We start from the raw sequence: 17,648 nt of genomic DNA, 5'->3' as shown, positions 1-17,648 counted from the left end.
TTTCACTTTAGTCTATGGACTTACCCTGAAATCTTTCTTGGTGCGAGATCCAAAAACCCTCTCTTGGGGGCTGGATCGGGACCCCTTTTCTGTAACACTCTCAAACTGAACTGTGGATTTTCCTAAAAATAAATACTTCTTCATAGCCTTTACCATCTCATTATTGATAGCAGCCTCCATCCTTCCCATCACTCAGATCAGAAGCCTTGGGGTCGTCCGTGGCTCTTCTTTTTCTCTCATATTCCGCACCCACTCAGTCAGGAAATCTTTTGTGTCTAAATTTAAATACATATCCCCTGACTACTTCTTTTTACCCTGGTCCTAGCCACTATCACCTCAACCCTACTCCTGGGTTACTACATAACCTCCTAATGTGTCATCTATTTTTACCTTTGTCCCTTGGAGAATTCCAACATAGTATCCAGAGTGCTTCTTTTTTTTTTTTTTTTTTTTTCTTCAGACATAGACTCTGTAGCCCAGAATGGAGTGTAGTTGCATGATCTCGGCTCACTGCAACCTCCACCTCCTGGGTCCCAGTTCAAGTGCTTCTTCTGCCTCAGCCTCCAGAGTAGCTGGGATTACAGGCACACGCCTCTGTCCCCAGCTAATTTTTGTATTTTAAGTAGAGATGGGGTTTCACCATGTTGGTCAGGCTGGTCTTGAACTCCTGACTTTGTGATCCACCCACCTCGGCCTCCCACAGTGCTAGGTTTACAGGCATGAGCCACCACGCCCAGCTGGGTGCTCCTTTTAAAAGTCAAGTCGTGTCAGTGCTAGGCTCAGAATTCCATCATGGTTTCCCATCTAAAAGCCCCAGAAGTCTTACAATGGTATGTAAGGCCCTATTTGACCTCTTCCTTCTACTTCTTAGTCATTCCCCTGTGTCTATACTGGCTTTCCTGCTGTTACTGAACATCCCAAACGTATTTCTACCTCATGTTCCTACTGAATGTTTCCTCTTCCACGAAGAGTCTTCCCTTGAAAATCTGTGTGAGATCACCCTCACTCTCCCTTCAGGCCTGCTCAGATGTCTCCCTTCTACCCTGTTCCTCTCAGTCTAATATGCATAAGTGGATTTGGGATGATTTTCTAATGATATTTCTTGTAGTTGAGAGTTACAAAAATGGTATTCAAAGCCCATTCCACAGAGATAATGTCACACTGTAGATACCAGAATTAAGCTCTGAAAACCACATAGTAGAGCTGTGTATTTTGTTGCATATTAACATCTCTGAAATTGGGAGATATCTTAAAATCAGTGTAATAATGCATTGGTTATAATTTAAGTGGGCATTTGACAGGCAGCACTTCAAACAAACAAGTCTAAACAATGAATGCTGTTCCTTTCCCTGCCCCACAAAAAAAGCCAGGCAACGTAGTGGCTGCCATGTGGTTAGAGTTCAACTGTTGACAGTGGGTGCCTCTAGGGTGGGACTCGTACTTTGCATTGTACCATTTGAGTGTTTTTTTTACAATGTACATGTATTCTTCAATTAAAAATAATTAATTGAAAAAAGAAATTGCCCACAGAATTTAGGATTTTGGTTTAATGACTATTTGAATAATTGCAACAAAAGCATTTTCATCTGGTAGGTATAAAAATTTGATAAGCTCACATTTAAAATGCATACTATTTAATAAGATACTAAATAGATTTTTCCCTTTTAAATCAAGGATTTTGAAATACTCAAATTACATAGTCTAGATTTTCATATTCTAGTGTTTTATCCATAATTTAAAACTGAGCTTTAAGACATTTTAATTTACATAATTCTTTTTTGACATAAAAGTTAGAACAAAGTAAAATAAAATTAATATAGTAAAAATCAGTTAATCAGCATATTGGGAACCAAGTTTTAGGTCAACTTTTTGTAATAACTGTGAGTAACTCTAAGGTATACATCCTTGGGTACAATAATGATATACGTTCAGGGCTTTGTCACCCTTAGCCCAGCCCCAAAATTACTCATCTAATGATAATATTGCCTTTAGGGATTTTTGAGCTAATAGTTGCATTTTTTCCTCTAGCAGAAGGAAACAGAATCCTATCTTTAGTTTTTCTTATGCTAGGACTTTTCTTTCTCGTTTCTTATAATTATTAATAATTTCATCCTTCACTAATAATTTTTTTCTTCTTGTCTGCTTTTCTTACCATTGCTTGTCTTCTATTGCTTTGCATCCATATCCTGCTTTTCCATAGAAAAGTCTATGTTTTTTGCCATCAGTCACTGTTCAGAGCTTCCAGTTGGAAAAATGGAAAATTACATATTAAATTTAATCAACTTTTTAGTTCTGCTTTGCTGTTGTTATTAATGTTCACCACCTAAAAGTTTGTATTTTCTATACCAGCAGGTTTCCTCCCTTTCCTTTAAAAAAAAATTAATAAAACTTTTCAGGCTGGGTATGGTGACTCATGCCTGTAATCCCATCACCTTGGGAGGCCAAGGTGAGAGGATCACTTTAGGTCAGGGGTTCGAGATCAGTCTGGCCAACATGGTGAAACCCCATCTCTACTGAAAAAAAAAAATTAGCTAAACATGGTGGTGTGTGCCTCTAATCCCAGCTGCTTGGGAGGTCAGCAAGAGGATCGCTTGAACCCATGAGGCAGAGGTTGCAGAGTTTCAGTGAGCCAAGATCGTGCCACTGCACTCCAACCTGGGTGACAGAGTGATACTCTATCTCAAAAAAAAAAAAAGTTGGATGCCATTCAGGATGGAGACATAAAATATAAGTGGTCGTAATGAGGTTTGGCTATATTGTGAATCAAATTCTGTATCTCTGTAATGATGTTGAAGAATCAGGTGAATCATCATTATAAATAAGGTAAAAATTTCATTCTCTAATTAAAAGATATGGCTAATTTAAGATATTTATCAAAACTATACATGAAAGAAATTTGAATTTTTTATGTTACCATAAGAAGTCAGGATTCTCCAGATAAATCAAATTAATAGAATATATAGATGGTCCCTGACTTACAATCATTCAACTTTATGATTTTTTTTATTTTATGATGGTATGAAAGCAATAGACATTCAGTAGATACCACAATTTGAATCTTGAATTTTGATCTTTTCCCAGGCTAGTGATATGTGGTACAATGCTCTCTTGAGACACTGGGCAGTAGCAGTAAGCTGCAGCTCCCAGTCAGCCACATGTTCGTGAGGGTAAACAACCAATACTCCACAGTGTACCAGTGCTTTTTGGATATTGTGTTATGTGTTTTCACATCCCATCATCTCTACAAAATGCCCATCTGTGTGCAGTGTTAAACACTTTATTATAGAATAGGCTTTGTGTTAGATAATTGCTCAACTGTAGGCTAATGTAAATGGTCTCAGCACATTTAAGATATGCTAGGCTAAGCTTTGATGTTCAGTAGGTTAGGTGTATTAAATGCATTTTCAACTTATAATGGGTTTATCACACTGTAACCCCATTGTAAGTCAAGGATCATCTGTATAAAGATATATAGAAAGAGATTTATCATGAGAAATTGGGTCATGTGATTATGGATGCTGAGAAGTCCCACAGTCTGCTCTCTGTAAGCTGGAGGCCTGGAAAAGCCAGTGATGTCATTCTAGTCCAAGCCTTGAAGGTCTGAAAACCAAGGGAGCCAATGTTGTCAGTTCTAGTCTGAGTCTGAAAGCCCAAGAACTGGGGAGCTGATGGTGTAAGTCCTGGTCCAAGTCAAAAGGAGAATTGGGGTACTGTGTAAGTCCCAGTCTCAGTCTGAAAGCCCACCAACCAGGAGTGCTGATATTGAAGGCGAGGAGAAGATGGATGGCCCAGCTCAAGTAGAAAGAGTAAATTTGCCCTTCCTCCACCTTTTTGTTCTCTTTGGGCCCTCAATGGATTAAATGATGCCTTGCCACATGGGGGGTAGGCAGCATGCACTTTATTCAGTTCATCAGTTCAAATGCTAATCTTTTGCAGAAACACCCACACAGACACACTCAGAAATAACATTTTACCAGCTATGTGAGCATCGCTTAGCCCAGTCAAGACTTAACCCAGATGTCAAAAATTAACCTATACACACAGAACTAAAATAGTAACAGATAAAGCTAATTTACTGGGATATTATCAATAGATGAATGTGGACATAATATGATTTTGAAAATGTTATAATTTGGTAAGTAACTGGAAATAAGTATTGGAAATAAAGAATTCTCTCCCCACCTCCTTGACTCTTTGGGGGTTGACCATGTCTTTTTCACTTTCAGTTCTCCTTAAGACCTAGCAAAGTGCCATTGTTATTCCAAAAATACCTCTTACTTTCTAATTTAGTTTTGTTGGAAATATTATGCCCCCAAACACAAAAATTCCTAGGCATTTAATTTTAATTGAATAATGTTTAAACATAATTCTCACTGATAATTGCTGTTTATCTTTTACTTAGTCATTGAATCTGAGAAATGGAAGGACTACCTAGATCTTTTGGTTTAGCCTTTTCATTTAACTTATTCTCAAAATTTGAGGGAAAAAAAATGACAGAAAAAAATAGATATGGATAGAGAGAATGATAAAGCAAATGTGAGAAATATTTACATTTGGGGAATCTGGGTGAAGCATATGAGAATTTTTATACTATTTTTACAACTTTTGAGTCTGAAATTATTTCACAATAATAAGTTTACAAACGTCATTAGACACATAGAAAGTATAATAGTGATTCTCTTAAGCAGATAAACCAATGTCATATTTTGCTTACTGGAGAGTTCACTTCTGCTCACTCAGCAAGCATTTGTTAAGCATCTTACTGTGTATCTCAAAGGATATAAAATGAATAAAGATATAATAAATTCCATTTCTAAAAATGCCATCTCATTGTTTATATCTCCAAGTGGTATTTTGAATGCTTTTAATTGTTGCAAGGAATAAGGCTCAAGAGTAGGGCTCAGTTATCCTTGACTAAGAAGGGGAAGCAGTGGCCTAGGTGGTACTTGCCATCTTCCTATCTAAACAAACTTTGAAGTCACTCAAAAGTATCTGCTGGTATATCCCTAGGTTAGCTATACTGTAGAGTCTTTGGAAATATCTGCCTTGGTTTATCTCCTGTATTAAAGTAGGTAAAAGTTTATATCTGAATTTCTGAAATTGATTTTCAGATAACTGAGTGGATTCTTTTTTAAACTGTTCTAATAGTTCCAGGGGGAAGCTATAAATATTACATTTTAGTGTGTTGTTAGGCCTAAGAAGCTTAGTTCAGGATAATGGCTCAAAGTAAAACTTCTGGGAATTGAATGCTGGGAGATATTCTGATATGTTAAATTTGACAGTTTCTGTTCTTGTCTATAAATCTGTTTTTTGTAATAAGTAGTTTCTGGATTTCTGAGTTATTCTTGCCACACTAACCCTGGTAGTGTCAGTGAACATTTATGATTGTCTACAGATGATACCACATAAAGTTTTGTGCTCACAAATTACTGTAATGTAATTCTGTTCAGCAAACCTGAGTTCCTACTAAGGACTAGGCACTGATTTATTTTATTTTATTTTTTAATTGTTTTTGAGACACCGTCTCACTCCGTCACCCAGGCTGGAGTGCAGTAGTGTGATCCTGGCTCACTGCAACCTCCGCCTCCAGGGTTCAAGCAGTTCTGCCTCAGCTTCCCAAGTAGCTGGGACTACAGGCACGCGCCACCACACCAGGCCAATTGTTTTATATTTTTAGTAGAGGAGGGGTTTCACCATTTGGCCAGGCCGATCTCGAACTCCTGACCTCGTGGTCCACCCACCTCAGCCTCCTGAAGTGCTGGGATTACAGGCGTGAGCCACTGCACCTGGGCTTAGGCATTGATTTATACACTGGGTATGCAAAGCTGAAAATAGCACAGTCTGTTAGATGAAACAGGCACATAAGAAATAAAACACAAACTAATAGGTATAATCATAGACATAGTTACAAAGACAGAATTGACACTGAGAAGGAATTTTTTTTTTTTTTTTTTTTTTGGCGACAGAATCTATCTCTAGTTGCCTAGGCTGCAGTCCAGTGTCACAATCTCGGCTCACTGCAACCTCTGCCTCCTGGGTTCAAGCGATTCTCCTGCCTAGCCTGCAGAGTAGCTGGAATTACAGGCACATGCCACCTCACCCAGCTAATTTTTGTATTTTTAGTAGAGATGGGGTTTCACCATGTTGGTCAGGCTGGTCTCAAAACTTCTGACCTCAGGTGATCAGCCTGCCTTGGCCTCCCAAAGTGCTGGGATTACAGGCGTGAGCCAGGGCACCTGGCCTGAGAAGGAATTTTTAATTATCTAGGAGAGGAGAAGGAGGAAGCTGAAGGAGAAGAGGACAATGGTTTAAGATAGTCAAATCCTTACCTGCTATAATAAGAAGCCAACAAATAAATTTTATAGGATAATCTAGAAATGGTGCTATTAAAACATTTATAATCTATGTGGAAGTAAATAGCAAAAGAAACAGAAGGGGTTGTATCTGAGAAATAGGCGTCTGAGGAAGGAAAGTATAGGGCCATTATTTTTTGTTGTCTACCATGTGATATGCTTTGACTTTTAGAAATTATATGCATATGTTACTTAACAAAGTAAAAAAAAAAATCTTTAAGTTCATTTTCTGTTGCTGTAATAAGGTATCTGAGACTGTGTAATTTATAAAGAATATAAGTTTCTTTCTCATAGTTCTGGAGGCTGGGAAGTCCAAGATCAGATGACTGCATCTGGTTGGCTTCTGGTGAGACCCTTATGCTGCTTCATTACATGGCAGAAGGTATCACAGAGTGAGAGGAGTGCACTGAGCACCAAAGTGGCTTTTTTTTTTTTTTTTTTTTTTTTTGAGGTGGAGTTTTGCTCTTGTTACCCAGGCTGGAGTGCAATGGTGCGATCTCGGCTCACCACAACCTCTGCCTCCTGGGTTCAGGCAATTCTCCTGCCTCAGCCTCCTCAAAGTGGCTTTTAGAATAGACTCACTCTTGTGAGAACTAACCTACTCCTGTGACAATCCATTAATCCATGAATGGATTGATCTGTTCATGAAAGCAGAACCCTCATGACCAAATCACCTCTTAAAGGCCCCATGTTTTAATACTGACATTGGGGACTAAGTTCGAACATGAGTTTCAGAGACAAACACATTCAAACCATAGCATTCTTCGTACTCTTTTAGGCCACATCGAGTGATACCTCTTTTATATGTCCTGTGCCATAAGTAAATACACACATCGCCTCATTTAAACTCACACAGTAGTTCTCTAAAATCCTCACACAACATTTATCATATTCTGGTTGTTACTTTTCTTTCCCCCCTGCTAGATGATTAGCTGTTTGAAAGCAGGAACTATTTATTTCAGAATCTTCAGTGCTTAGTACCTTATACAATCTTGACATAATTGAATTGAGGGTTTAGCCATGTTGTTTGTTAGCTCACGTTTTGGAGTCTTGGCATAAAAATTCAAACGCTTCAATTCTAATATAGGGGTACCAGCTGCTAAGTATTATTTTACTTTTTTTTTGAAAGTGTAATTTCATCTAGTGCTTTTAAATCTGACTGTGGATTTTGGTAGTATATTCTCTATTTAAGAGTACATTCTGAATTGTTGATAATAAGAATGTTCATTTCTTGAAAATTAGGACCTGGTTTTTCATTTGGGTAGCTATTTGTATTATAAAGGTTTATTTCTGTTGTGTACATTTTTACTTATTTAAATCCCACAAGCACTCCTGTTATTTGATTTCAAGAGGACTGGTATTCAATGTATTTAATCCTTTGCCATATTAGGGGATTAGTCGTTTTAATATTTTAATCCTGTGGTGACCAATCAGAGTAATAGTAGATTGCTCTTGAGGGAGCATTTGGTCTGCCCTCTTGACTGTCTCCTAAGGGAAGAGAATATCCTAGCTATTCTGGGCAGATGGTAGAGTAGATTCTCTGTCAGCACATATCCCTGCTCCTATGTTCACCCCTGTTGAAGCAATGGATACTTCACCAGCATTCCTTCATGAATTCAATTAGTAAACCCAAACTTCCTCTATTTAATTCAGCCTTATTTTTAATGTTCCTTTGTTTAATTCAGCTTCTTTTTAATGTCAATTTTCTCCTTATAAATACATTTTAGGTATTATTTCAAGATCTCTTTTAGCCCTGTGGCCCTTGCTAAGTTATCCTTAAGTTGCTTAGATCTGATTTTATGTTAACAGAAGCTAAATTAATCTTATAAAGTAATTACATACTGCAAGTATTATCTGATGTGATTCAACAAGTTTTTATCTGTCTTACAAAGAGTACCTATTCTGTGCTAACCACTGAGCTTATGCCTTCTTAGACCAGAGAAAACTTTATGGAGGGTTTATTTATATTAGGCTTTGGAAGATGGTGGATAGAATCTAGGTTAGGTAGAGATGGGAAGGGTAGATGGGTGGGCATTTTGTGCAGTAGTAACTATGAACAAACACACAGAACTATGGAAGTATAGCACATGTGTAGGAAACAATAAGTAGTCTGTAATATGCATGCATAAATCAAAGTTGTAGGAAATACGATTGGAAAGTTGAGTTCAGATTTTGGTATACTTTAAAAGCCAAGCTAGCTATTTGTATCTCTACGTAGCTCCAATTCAAACAGACTTTAAAAATAATAGAATTTATTAGTTCACATAACTGGACATCGAAAATAGGACAGGATGATGTACTTAATCTTAATCTCAATGTGACTCAAGCTGTTTCTCCCAGTTCTGCTTTCCTCTCTGAGTTGGTTTCATCCTCAGCTAGTAGCTGTGAGGAAATGTAAGACCTCACACTTCCATGAAGATGAAGACAAGAGAAAAAATAGATTTTATTTTTCTTGCAATCTCTCTTAAACTTTTCCCTAAAGCCCCTACAGAACTTTCATTATCATCTCATTGGCCCTAATTGGTTATGAGCCCATTCCTAAACCCCAATACTTGTCATGAAGAGAATGATATATGATGACAAGTGTGACATGAGTTCTTAATGAGAAGGGTGCCAAGACTACCAGAATTGGCTGAGTGATAACAGATTGGCAGGCATTTGCTTTGGATAATTTATTTTGTTTTTTAATGAAGAGCCAGAGAATCCTTTCCCTTGATGTGAGGATTCCTGCAAGTGGTGGCATGCATAAGCCTTTTAAGCAATAAGTGTCAAGGCAGAAATAGAATAGTTTTAGGAGTCAAAAAGTAAGGCAAATATTTGGCTGCTACTCAGGATGGTAGAGGTGAGTAGTTAAAAAGTACAACATAGGCTGCAAAATGTGTTAAGACCATATTATCTAAAAGTGAAAACTCGGTAATTTATAATATCTTTCACTTTAAAAAAATCTGATTTTTAAATTTTAAGACATGTCTCTAATATCAAGGTGAAGTGAACTGACCTTCCTAAACATCCAGACATTTAAGGACATTTAAATTGGAGGAAAGAGAAAGAAACAATTAGATTTCCTGAATAGTTAACATTTCCTGCATAGCTCTGAGCACCCTTGTCTCTAGAACCGTAATGTGTTAGCTAAGAACTCTGGAGCTTTACTCTGCTCGGAGTCTGCCCCATGCATACATAGTTCAGAGGTCATCAATTTTAAGAGGCAAGAAAATAGAGTTTGCTTTTAAGTATGTACCTGTTTACTTTTCTGGAACTTACTTTTTAAAGTAGTACTGCTTTATACCAAAATTATTATAACTACGGGCACCAAAATCCCATGGTAGTACTTAATTACAGATACTTATCTTTATGATTCAGAATGTTTTTATTAATGAAGATTAATGTTGAAATTAAAACACAAGATATCTGTATTCTTAAAGCGACTTCATGGATGGATTTCCAAGAGTATGTCCCCAGTCAGGCATAGCCCAGTTGAGAAACACTACTAGCTATCCTCTATACCTAAGTGAGAGCCTTCTGACTTTGTAGTTCTCCAATTTAAAAATCTTTCCATAAGAGTCAGTCTCAGAAATTGATAATGGAAATATAAATTGGTGTAATGTTCATTAAGATAATGTAGCAATATCTTTCAAAATTACTACTGCATCTAACTTTTGACATAGCAATCTCAGTTCCGGAAATATATCCTATAAATTTACATATGAATGGACATTTGTATAATGCTGTTTGTTGCCACATTGTTTCTACTAACAAAAGATGAGAAACTCCTTATCAGTAGAGAATAAGAGGAATTTAATGTTTACTATATATTAAGAGATTACAATGAAGTTCAAAAATAGTGTTAACAGAATGACAATGAAAATATTATCTATCTAAAGTTGTGAGATACAGTAATCTATGTATAGGAAGGATTTATAGCCTTAGAAGCTAATATTATTATAGAAAGTAACTAAAAATCAGTAATCTAAATATTTATTACAATAAGTAAGAAAAAGAAAAGCAAATTAAATCCCATGACAGTAGAAAGCAGGAAAAACAAAGGATAATTTATTGAAATAGGAAACACGGTAGAAATAACAACGCCAAAAAATTGTCTCTTTGAAAACACTATAAACTACATTACCAATATCAATAATGAAAAGGGGGATATAGCTACAAATCTTATAGTTATTAAAAAGAGGAGCTGGGTATGGTTTGTGTGCACCTGTATTCCCAGCTATTCAGTAGGCCGTGGCAGAAGAATCCTTTGAAGCCGGCCTGGGCAACATAGCAAGACCCCATCTCTTAAAAAAAAAACAAAACAAAACAGTAAAAGGACATAAAACACAACTCTTTCAGAGCATAGAAGAAGAATGGTTAAGCTAAGCTTATTTTATTGGGCTAGCATAACATTGATACCAAAACCTGAACTAAAGATATTATAAGAAAGGAAAATTTACAGGCAAACCTCTTACATGGTTATAGATGCAAGATAAACCCACCAATATATATTAAAATAGGTAATGTTATATAGTGAGAGCACACATCCCAGGATTGAAAGTTTGGTTTAAAATTCAAATCAATCAAAGTAGTTCATGACATTAACAGAATATAGGGAAAAATTATATAAGCATTTCAATAGGTGAAAAAAATTTTGGTAAAATGCACCTCTCATTCATGATTTAAAAAAAAAAAAAAGAAAACATTCTTAGCAAATTGGAAATAGAATTTCTTTAAGGTTAATCTGATTAACAGTATCTATTTAAAAAAAATACAGCAAGTAATATACTTAATTGTGTTAAATATTTATCCCTGAAAGATTAAGAATGAAAGAGAAGGATGCTTATTATCACTACTTCTATTTCACATTGTGCTAGAGGCTCTAACCAGAGCAATATGACAAGGAAAACAAAAGTGTAAGCATAGGAAAGGTAAAAACAAAATTGTCATTATTTGCATTAATTTGTCTTTTACCTGCAAATTGAAATTGTAAGGTTCCTTGGTAGGTACAAACATTTAATCATTCACTGACTCAAATTGAGCCTAACCCTTATATGTAAATGGCTATTTAGTATATCCAGATATCTAGAAACTTCTTAGAGAAGAAGTTAGGAAAGGCACTTAATGAAAGTGACTATTTTTAATCATCTTTTCAAATCCACTTCAAATGGAGATGATGGCTTGAGACAGGAGTTTGGCCTTTTGCAACCAAGGAACCAAGATATAGCAGGGTGAGGAGATGTGAACCTAGCATGGTGAACACAGAACATTTTTCAATGGAAACATGTTTGCCTGGTGACTGAACTCTGTAGAATTTCATATACACTGCAAGCAAAGTAGCCTATTAAAGCAAACTTAAGATTTTGTGTATCCTATATAACTTCCCCCCCCATAGGAATTTTTAGTTCAAATGTAGGGGGGACAAAGAAGAGACAATAAAGTTCTTGGGACATCTTTTCTAACATGAGCATTTCTTACAATTCAAAAGATGGAAGTTACCCTTTGAAGAGATGGAAAGATAAACCTGCTTAATTAGGCAGAGACTCTTCATTTGAAATTTTATCTTCTGGTCGCTGTTACTCTGATTATATCAATATTGATATTAAAAGTGTCTTTAGAATCTCTGACATGAATTCATCTTTTAAATTATTGATATTGACTTTATTATCTGACTATATGAAAATAGTCATGGAATGGCAAACCCATGACACCTATGTAGTCACTACAGCTGTTGCTGAACCCAAAGAACCTGGAAGCACAGTAATGCTGGCCTTAAATGATCTGGCACTTAATCATCAGAACCAATACTAGCATTTGTATGAGTGCTTACCATATGCCAAGTATATGTATTTATGTGAGCACTTTACATATATACCAACTTTGTAAGGTAAGTAATATGATTAGCCCCATCTTATGACAAAGGAACTAAGTCATACAGAGGTTAAACAATTTTCCCAAAGCCACACAGGTGGCAAATGATGGAGTCAGGATTCAGCCCCAGGCAGTCTGCCCAATAGCTTGTATTCTTTTTTTTTTCCTGAAAATGGAGTTTTGCTCTTGTTGCTCAGACTGGAGTGCGGTGGCACAATCTGGCTCACTGCAACCTCCACCTTACAGTTTCAAGCGATTCTCCTGCCTCAGCCTCCCGAATAGTTGGGATTACAGGTGCCCACCACCACACTCGACTAACTTTTGTATTTTTAGTAGAGACGGGTTTCACTATGTTGGCCAGGCGGGTCTCGAACTCCTGACCTCGGGATCTGCCTGCCTCGGCCTCCCAAAGTATTGGGATTACAGGTGTGAGCCACGGTGCCTGGCCTGATAGTTTATATTCTCAATCACTAGCCCACACTGTCTTCTGGAATTATTTTAATTGTGCCTAAAAAGCAAAGACTCTCCATGTGTAAAAAAAAAAGACAAAAAAAAACCAAAGCAAACACTATTTGTAGAAGGGAATTTCAGCAAGGGAGTCCTACTCACTCACTCAGGCATATAAGAACCTGAGCTGGACAATGCAGAGGAAAAATGTTTCATTTGAAAGAGATCTTTCAGTTAGGAGTAAAGGTCTTAAAAGGGCTATAAATACTAACCTGTAGGATTATTTTATGTACTATAAACATTTTTAATATTTTTTTCTCTTTTTAAAAATTGACGGCACAGTGGCTTGTGCCTGTAATTTCACTTTGGGAGGCTGAAGAGGGTGATCTCAAGCCTAGGAGTTTGAAACCAGTCTGGGCAATATGGGGAAACCCTGTCTCTACAAAAAACACAGAAAAATTAGCTGGGCATGATGGTGCACACCTGTGGTCCCAGCTACTCATTGCTGAGATAGGAGAATCACCTGAGCCTAGGAAGTCAAGGCTGCAGTGAGCTGTGATCATGCCGCTATACTCCAGCCTGAGTGAAAAACACTCTTTAATTCATCTTTCTGTTAGCTTATTCAGCTCAATGGGAAATTCAAGTTGTGATAATAAGGGATGATAGGGGATTTTTTTTGTTTTGAGAGGGAGTTGCCCTCTATTGCCCAGGCCTAGAGTGCAGTGGCGCTATCTCGGCTCACTGCAACCTCTGACTCCCAGGTTCAAGCGATTCTCCTGCCTCAGCCTCCTGAGTAACTGGGACTACAGGCGCACACCACACCACCTGGCTAGTTTTTGTATTTTTAGTAGAGATAGGGTTTCACCATATTGGCCAAGCTGGTCTTGAACTCCTGACCCCATGATCTGCCTGCCTTGGCCTCCCAAAGTGCTGGGATTACAGGCTTGAGCCAGATGATAGGGGATTTTATAGCAGCAAGCTGAAAATTGAAGTTTCTGGACCTCAGGATCTCCTACTCCATTAAGATATTTCATCAACCAAAATGCTTTTATATTACTGCTGTAGAGTAAGATAGTCTTGTATTTGGGGAGACAGAAGATTATTAAGAATGGGAGAGTTATTTTCTGTGTAAATAAAACTATTTTGGTTATCTTTCATCCTTTCCAATTTTTGAAAGGAAAATTTTAATCAAAACTGTGAGTTCTTTTTTTTCTTTTTTGGCTTTCTTGAGATGGGGTCTTGCACCTTAGCCTCCCATAGTACTTGAGATTACAGGTATGAGCCACCACCCAGCCCTGTGTATGTTTTTGAAATTAATTTTTAATAGATTTTTCGTACCACATTCCTTTCTTCTTTCCTCTGTTCATTTTTCTTTCTACTCACACTTAAATTTGGGTTTTAAAATATCCTCCAATTTGATATTTAAATGTTTAAAATTAACGAGAGGAAGAGGTATTACGATGTAATTTATAAGTAACATTCTTTTCTGATTTTTTTTTTCAGTATTTTCTGGTCTAAATATTATGTTCTACTGACTATACTAAAGAATTTTTTAAATTTTTTTTCTTTTTTTGAGAAGGAATCTTGCTCTGTCGCCCAGGCTGGAGTGCAGTGGCACGATCTCGGCCCACTACAACCTCCACCTCCTGGGTTCAAGCAGTTCTCTGCCTCAGCCTCCCTGGGATTACAGGGACCCACCACCATGCCTGGCCAATTTTTGTATTTTTAGTAGAGATGGGGTTTCACTATCTTAGCCAGGCTGGTCTTGAAGTCCTGACCTTGTGATCCACCCGCCTCGGCCTCCCAAAGTGCTGGGATTACAGGCGTGAGCCACCGCGCCCGGCCCTAAAATATTTTTATAATGATACATATCATTCTAATTTTCAAATCCCTAGTAAGTAACCAACACTCACTTTGCTTAAACCCAAAATAGCAACAGCGGCCCCTTTAAGAATGACAAGTGATAGGCTGTGGCCAAAGATAGCAAATCGTCTTAGACCTTTCATAAATAACAGATGAACTTTTCAAAAGACATAGTAGATTGGACTAATGTCTACTTCCTGCTCTCCTAAAACCCTCATAAAATAACACTAAATGGGTTTTCAAAAGGTGTATACCCACAAGGATGAGGAGAACAGCCTGAAAGACAATGGCAATAAAAGTTGGGAAGTTGGAAAAAAGAAGGAGCGTAAATAACAGAACCCCAAGCCAGCTATGGGGAAGTCAGGAGCCAACTGTATACGACAGAACTTCCAAAAGTCTGGCAGCATCAGTACCTGTGGAAATGAGGTTGAAAGCATTACCAAACTTGGGAAGGCTGGTTGAAATCTGTTTAAGAAGAGCACAGATCCCCCAACACAGATTACCCTATATCCCACAGCTGGGTAATTGTTTTTTTCCATACCCTGGCAAACACTGGAGGCTTACTCTGGAGAGGAAAATAGGGGATCTGTGGGCTGAGGAACAACAGATACAACTGAGGCATAGGTCCCGTAATGAAAACAGCATGGTGAAGTGATGTCAGTTTGCTGAGTGCTAAGATTCCCAGCCCTCTTACATCACAGGCTACCAGAAAGCTAGCAATTGGGCATTCACTCTGTAAGCAGGAAATCAGAGTATCTTTCTCTGGGAAAGGCAGTGAGTTTAAGAGAAGAGACCAATTTAAATGACTGAGCCAAGATAATCCTCAGTGAGGGTAACAGGCAACAGACTCCACTCGTAAGCCGAGAGCTTTCAATCAGCCATTCGGTCCCACATCTGTAAATGTGATGGAACAACAAAGAGTGTCAGATAACTAAGTAATCTAATGGACCTGAACTCTGAAAGGTAAAGACTAAAGCAAACATAAGAAGGTGACATAGAGGACCAGACTATACAAGGCAAGCATTGCTTCTAGGATTCCTAATAGTACATGGAAGTTCATTAACTTTTTTCTCTCCTCATGTGAATGTTTAAAAACTTCCATTATAATTTTAAAAACTTATTATAAACATAAAATACTGTAGCAATAAACAATAGCATAACATAAAAAAGAAACAGAACAATCAGCTCTTCAAAATTAAAAATACCTGAGTATGAGCAATTTATTCATTTATAAAAAGAAAAAAATACAATAAAGGAAATAAAAACTCCATAAAATATTTAGAAGTAAGAAATCTCCCAGAAAGGAGGTCAGAAAGATAAGAGATGGAAGAAAATTGTTTTTAACTTTGAATCCTATATCTAGCCAAACTATCAACCAAGTTTGAGGACAGAAAAAAGACTTTGGCGGACATCCAAGATTTCAAGTACTCTTTCTCAAGAAACTGCTAAAGGATGTCCTCATCAAAAGTAATCAGTGAAGGAAAAAGATGTGAAGTATAGAGGTAACATTCTATTTGATTTAGGAGTACAGGGAGGGAATCACCAGGATAACGGTGAAGGGACCTGCTAATGTGAGACTACGGGCAGCATCTGGGTGAAAATAGGAAGGTGAAATTGGAAGAATGTCTGATACACAGCTATTGTGTATTATTCATACATTGTCTCTGGCTGCTTTTGTACTACAAAGGCAGAATTAAGTAGTTGTGACAGAGATCGTATAGCCTGTGTCAACTTTAAATAACAGGATTCGGGAAATATGTCAAATGTAGAGATTATTAAAGCACAAAACTGGAGGACAGCCACCCAGGAAGCACAGATTTCAAAGATTAGAAGTCAGTATTCCAAAGTATAGAAGCTTGGGGTCATTTATATAGACACAGTTTAGGGAAGGTTAACAAAATTTCAGTACCTTTCTACATAAGGCTTAATGCATAGTTACAATGATCTGATCGGGCAAGGTGGTCTTTTTCTTTCCAGAAAGTTATATTTAGCATTCCACACTGAAGATGTAATAGTTGTGGGTTCTTTTGCACCAACTGGTCTCAGTTAGGTACAGGACAATAAAGGAGGCAGTTAATCTCTAACAAAGGTTGGAGATTAGAAGGGGAGGAGGTCTGGTCTCTGGTGTCTCCTAGTCATTTACAGAACAAGAGCAATAAGGAGAATTAATCTATAAGAAGCAGAAGTTGCAACTACATGCTATGTGACTCAGATCAAAGTCACATCTCTCTCAAGATTTAAAGTGTTTTTGGGATTTCAATAGCTTTTAAATTTTATTTTCACACCTGCAAAGTGTAGAATATTTTCTGTCTGGCCCTTTAAGAAAAAGCTTGCAGACCTGATTTAGAGCATTGATTATAGACAATTGACTGAGAGCTTGTGGTTGAATTCATTACACGTACTACATGGAAATTTAAGCAAATGAAAAATGGTAACTAATTACTCAATCCCGGGAAAATAAAAATTGGGCAAGAAAGGAAAAGTAGCCATGATTTACTTCGTGACTTAGCAATGAATATATTTACATGATTATAGTAATATAAATATCTAATATTGAGCTAACCAAAATTACTATACAACTGTATTGGGAAGGTGGAAAGAATGTGCGTATGCTGTGGGACTAGGACAAGGAAAGAATTTCGTTCTCATCTTCCATTGTGGGAAGTCAGTAGAGAAGAACTAAAACTGAAAAAACATGATGATAAATACCAAGAAAATCAATTAAAAGGGTGAAAATCAATTCTTCTAGGGAGGGCAGAAATGAAGGGGAGAGGGACAGGACTCCCACTTTTCATACAAATACATTTTTGCTGACTTTTTAAATTATGTGCCTTTATATCGTTGATAAAGGGAACAAAATAAAATCCCCCACTAAATTGGAAAACAAAACAGAAAACTCTTTTTCAAGGTCAGCAAATACATAGTCCTCATGCCGCATGTCTCCTCTCAATTCACGGGTATCACTAATCACAGTCATATTTCCTGGTGAGTCAGGACATGGTCTCAGATCTTGAGAATAGTGTTCCAGTAGCCACTCCCAACCAGTAAAATTAACCCTTATTCATGAAAGAAATATCTCTGATACTACTGATATTACCAATTTGGGCAGATATTCTGTGGTTCTCAGACTTT

The 17,648-nt window shown here is 37.2% G+C and overlaps 1 protein-coding gene across 4 annotated transcripts in view; it reads left to right on the top strand.

Annotated features, from left to right (window-relative positions):
* The window catches only part of LPGAT1 (lysophosphatidylglycerol acyltransferase 1), an 88,023-nt gene that overhangs the window by 62,367 nt on the left and 8,008 nt on the right, over window positions 1-17,648 (top strand). The window lies entirely within an intron of this gene.

Source organism: Sapajus apella, unplaced genomic scaffold, assembly GCF_009761245.1.
Source record: "Sapajus apella isolate SASKATOON/1434 unplaced genomic scaffold, GSC_monkey_1.0 scaffold22, whole genome shotgun sequence".
Taxonomy (NCBI): Eukaryota; Metazoa; Chordata; class Mammalia; order Primates; family Cebidae; genus Sapajus; species Sapajus apella.
Note: the sequence above shows the minus strand (reverse complement) of the source record. Positions and strands in the feature narration are given on the sequence as shown.